Raw genomic sequence first — 6,000 nt, 5'->3', positions numbered from 1 at the left:
ATATTAAACAACTATTTTGTATACAATAATACACCTAAGAATACAAATTTCATCAATTATATAACAAAAAAAATATATCACTTAAAACACAAATCAATAAAAAATGATAAGCATGCAAATCAAACAGACAAAAATCAACTATGTACTAATTTACATTTCGAAGAACATTACATATGCAATATTTTTTACATAGATATTTGTTACAGCGAAATTAAAAACAACACCAAAAACAATATTATGAGCTTCGAAATTCCTGTTGACAATATCTTTGATTTCCTAATATTTTTGTATCACAATATTTTTTTTCAAAATATCTCTTCCAAATATTAAAGCTGTGCCTCAACATTTCCAAATTTAGTCCAGCAAGGCTCTCATGCCCCAAGGTCCTGTTCAGTGAGTGAGATTGCCCTATTGCATCATCCTTTAAACATACATTAAAAGTACATCCTTTTTAGATGACTTGTCCTATGTACTTAAAGGACTAACTTGCACTTCCATTGATCCGTCACAGGCTTGTAAAGCACCAAAGATACATTATGATAAGTGTATGGAGGTAAATGGCCTTAACTATGGGGGTTGAGCCACACACACTGTTTCCCCGCAAGCTAAACCACTCTTACCTTAGCCACACATATGCCTTAACCACGCATATGCGTGGTCTAGCTCTCTGGATGGGCGAGGAGACTGAGAGGATGCGTCGGGAGAAGAAACGTTGAAAAAGGAATCTCTGGACACGGACAGGTAAGTGCGGTTGGGAGTTGGTTTTAGGGCTCAGAGTGGGGGAGGGTGTTGGGGTAATTTTATGGGTTGGGGCCGTGTTTGGCAGGGGTTTAGGAGTGAGGGTAGGTTACAGGGCTCAGGGTAAGGGGGTTGGGGTAGTTTTTTTCAAAGGGGGAAGGGTTTTAGTCTTCAGGGTGTGGAAGTGGCAGTTTTTCAAGCAGCGCAGTGGTAAGTGTTAGACCTCAGGGCAGAAGGGGTTTGTTTGGCACTTTTTTAAAGAGATTCAGAAAAAGGGGGTGGTGATGGACAGAACATCTGAATTAAGCAGAACACTCCTACCCAGTCAACAGATCAGGGCTTGATCCATCACCGTTTTTTAGCTCACTGCACCATTCCAGCTCAGAACCTGGCTACATGCAAATTAATCTGACCCTGGCCCAGTGCATCATGGGAACAGGGCAGACCAAACTACCAAGCCAATTCTTTTACTAGAGAGGAAACAAGCTTCCGGGGACCGGTTTCTGGCATTACAGCCGTCTTCGGCCCGGCTTGCTTTAATCCTGAGAAACCGGTTCCCGGAAGCTTGTTTCCTTCCCAGTGTAAGAATTGGCTTGGTAGTTTGGTTTGCCCTGTTCCCATAATGCACTGGGACAGGAATAGACTAATTTGCATAAAGCCAGGTTCTGAGCTGGGATGGTGCAGTGAGCAAGGGACTCATGTCTGAGCATACCCTTCCACGCTTATGGTGGACAAAACGATTCAGAAAAAGGGGTGGTGATGGACAGAGTATCTGAATTAAGCAGAACACTCCTACCCAGTCAACAGATCAGGGCTTGATCCATCACCGTTTTTTAGCTCACTGCACCATCCCAGCTCAGAACCTGGCTACATGCAAATTAGTCTGACCCTGGCCCAGTGCATCATGGGAACAGGGCAGACCAAACTACCAAGCCAATTCTTTTACTGGAGAGGAAACAAGCTTCCGAGGACCGGTTTCTGGCATTACAGCCATCTTCGGCCCAGCTTGCTTGAATCCTGATGGTGCAGTGAGCAAGGGACTCATGTCTGAGCATACCCTTCCACGCTTATGGTGGACAAAACGATTCAGAAAAAGGGGGTGGTGATGGACAGAGTATCTGAATTAAGCAGAACACTCCTACCCAGTCAACAGATCAGGGCTTGATCAAGCCGGGCCGACGACGGCTGAAATGCCAGAAACCGGTCCCCGGAAGCTTGTTTCCTTCCCAGTGTAAGAATTGGGTTGGTAGTTTTGTTTGCCCTGTTCCCATCATGCACTGGGACAGGAACAGACTAATTTGCATATAGCCAGGTTCTGAGCTGGGATGGTGCAGTGAGCTAAAAAACGGTGTTGGATCTAGCCCTGATCTCTTGACTGGGTGAGAGTATTCTGCTTAATTCAGAAACTCTCTCCATCACCACCCCTTGTTGTTAAATATTTTGTCCACCCTAAGCGAATATTTTTACGGTTCTCTTACGGTACACTCTGCCATGCGCACTAAACATCTTGTAGCTGAAACACTTATGTAATTCTGACAGTAGACGCATGCATAATTCTGTGAATTGGGTGTTTGACTCTTCAAGGAGCATAGTTTCACCGGCAAGGCAGCAGTATTTGCAGAGCACTGGATGCTTCTGGATCCACACGTCTCCCATCTGACATCTTGGCGATTATCGGTCAACCAACGAGATTGACTCAATCCAACAGTAAGATCTATTTAAAAACATATCTTTTGAGGTCAGTGTTTATCCTATAAGTGGACACTTGGCATTACTGACACTTAAAAGATACTTTTCGCTACATAATGCAATGATAATCATTTTATCAGTTTAAGTAGGATGAAAGGATGAGCTTGCACACTGGGATTAGAATCTGTGACGGTAGGGTCAAACACAAATCCCTGGATGGTAAAAAAACTTGGGAATATGGTTTAATGATAAGCTGTGCATTGGACCTCAAATTAAAAGGCTGTCAGAAATATGTTTTGGGATTTTAACAGCACTAAAGAAATATATACCTCTTCTTCCTGTTCATGCTAGGAAAACGGCCATCCAACCCTTGACTACATCTCGCATTGACTATGTCAATGTGCTATATGTTGGCCTATCAGGCAATTTTCTCAATAAAGTCCAGGTGATCCAGAATGCAGCTAGTATGTGCACGGATTTGCCACAAATTAAGTACCAGACAATACCTGTTCTGCTTTATGCGGACAACGCAGTATTTATGGCATGCACCCCTTCGGCTTTGCAGCATCTCCTTGACAGCTTTGTCCTTTTTATGGAAAATTTGGGGTTACAAATTAACGTAAACAAGACATTTGTTATGAAAGTGGACCCTAACTCACCCAAGTGTTGTAAATTTTTTATAGGAAAATCCATTTCACCTTTAACACCGAGCTTTTCATATCTGGGAATTTTATTTGACTGTGAAAGGAATTGGAAAAGTATTATTAATTTGAAAAGGCTGCAATTAATTAAATCTATTATGGCTCTTTGAAACTTCACAAGGAAACTGGGGACCAGTCAGCCAAAAGAAATGCTAACCATTTACAACGCAAAATGTAGAACTATTGCAATGTATGGTTCCAAAATATGGGTACACGCAAATGTTGAACCACTACAGGTGGTGGGAAATGTTTTAAAAAAATCTTTTAGTACTCCCTTCTAGTTGCTTAAACTTTGTATGTCATTTTGAACTGGGAGCTAAATATCTGATAGATTAGATTATGATTCAGCCAGTCCTTCTTTGGCAAAAAAATACATGGGTTTGAACTGTGCCATAGTAAAGCATTGCTGTGAATCAGAGTTTGCTTTAAAAAATCCCCTGGCTATAGTTTATTAGGAGTTTCATGTCAGATATTAAGCACCCGGAATTTTACGCTCAACCTGAAACTTTGAGACACATCTACCGGAAAGCAATAAAGACAGAGTGTTTACATTTATTGATGGAACTGGCGTTGTGTGTGGAAATAACTCACAAAGCACACAGCAATACAATATCCACTTCAAAATGTAACATTTTAGACAAAATAATATAAATTCAACATTTAAAATCGACATTCAATATGACATACAGAGAAGCAATGAAAGGGGCCCTAACAGAGACCCTTTGTGCCTCTGGGTCAGGGGGAGCATGCAGGGAGGCACATGTAATGCCCCCTCTCGATTTTCACCCCATTTCCTGCATGTGCAACATGAACCACTTGGTGCAAGCTGTACCGTGCAGGAACGTGCTGCAGCTGTGTCGATGTCCTATGAGCTTCAGACAGGCACTGCTGTGACACCACTGCAGCATCACTCGACCGCCTGCCCGTCAAGGATTACTAATGTAATCCAACTGGCAGTCTCACTCTGGGCTTGGCGGTCGCTGGCAGAGCGCTGGTGTCCCGTAAGAGGACAGCCAAACTTAGTACATGGGCCCTGTGCATTTTTTTTAAATTTATTACCAAGAATATATATCTTCATTAATATATAATTAAAATGTAGTACATTCATTATTTTTACAAACTAATTAAAAAATTCTAAATTATTAATTTGTATATCTTTAAAATAATTAACTTAAAATATATATATATTTTTTTTAATCTCCCTACCCTCATCCTCTAAAAACACAATATCCGCTACAAAAAAATATTAAACAACTATTTTGTATACAATAATACACCTAAGAATACAAATTTCATCAATTATATAACAAAAAAATATATTACTTAAGACACAAATCAATAAAAAATAATAAGCATGCAAATCAAAACAGACAAAAATCAACTATGTACTAATTTACATTTCAAATAACATTACATAAGGAATATTTTTTACATAGAAAACAACACCAAAAACAATATTATGAGCTTCAAAATTCCTGTTGACAATATCTTTGATTTCCTAATATTTTTGTATCACAATATTTTTTTTCAAAATATTTCGTCCAAATATTAAAGCTATGCCTCAACATTTCCAAATTTAGTCCAGCAAGGCTCTCATGCCCCACGGTCCTGTTCAGTGAGTGAGATTGACCTATTGCATCATCCTTTAAACATACATCAAAAGTACATCCTTTTTAGATGACTTGTCCTATGTACTTAAAGGACTAACTTGCACTTCCATTGATCCGTCACAGGCTTGTAAAGCACCTAAGATACATTATGGCAAGTGTATGGAGGTAAATGGCCTTTACTATGGGGGTTGAGCCACACACACTGTTTCCCCGCAAGCTAAACCACTCTTGCCTTAGCCACACATATACCTTAATCATGCATATGCGTGGTCTAGCTCTCTGGATGGGCGAGGAGACTGAGAGGATGCGTCGGGAGAAGAAACGTTGGAAAAGGAAGCTCTGGACACAGACAGGTAAGTGCAGTTGGGAGTTGGTTTTAGGGTTCAGGGAGGGGGAGGGTGTTGGGGTAATTTTATGGGTTGGGGCCTTGTTTGGCAGGGGTTTAGGAGTGAGGGTAGGTTACAGGGCTCCGGGTGAGGGGGTTGGGGTAGTTTTTTTCAAAGGGGGAAGGGTTTTAGGCTTCAGGGTGTGGAAGTGGCAGTTTTTCAAGCAGCCCAGTGGTAAGTGTTAGACCTCAGGGCAGAAGGGTTTTTTTTGGCACTTTTTTTAAAGAGAGCAGAGTTTTAGGGCTCCGGGAAAGGGAGGGTAAGGGGAAGTTTTAAGGGCAGGTCTGGGTAGGTTTTAGGCCTCAGCATGAGGGGTGGGACAAAGTAGGGAGAATAGAATTTTAGGGCTTAGATCCGGGGGTCAGGGTAGTGGGGAACGTAAACACGCATATCCCGTTACCAATTATGCCTTTATAATTGAATTGCCTGGTAAAGGCATGCATGGTAAAAGAATGCATGGTTAAGACGCATTCGTGGTTCGGGCTGCGTTGTAGAGGAAGGTGTGGTTCAACCATGCTTGCGTCTGTCATACTACTGGGTATGAGCTGCTGGAATTTTCTACCTCTCTCCAAAGATACCTTCATTACAAGTAAAGGCCGGGCATAATTTCCAGTATCTACTATTATGTGATATGATTTTACACAAACTCCCTGAGATTCTGTCACTATGCCACATTGCATAATTGATGCTCTGTTTCTGTAAAAATCCAACTGTCGGAGCACAGGAACAAAATAAACAAACTCAGCGAGAGTGGCTTCTGTTTGATTCACATGCAACTGAGTGTTTTATTAGCACGCAATGCATCCAAAAATGGAATGTGGGACCATTTCATGCTAAAAAAAATATCACAAAAGGCTGGATCATTATTTTGAGTAA

The sequence above is a fragment of the Lissotriton vulgaris genome, chromosome 2_1, assembly GCF_964263255.1.
Source record: "Lissotriton vulgaris chromosome 2_1, aLisVul1.2, whole genome shotgun sequence".
In the NCBI taxonomy this organism is placed as follows: Eukaryota; Metazoa; Chordata; class Amphibia; order Caudata; family Salamandridae; genus Lissotriton; species Lissotriton vulgaris.
This window is presented reverse-complemented; position numbering follows the sequence as displayed.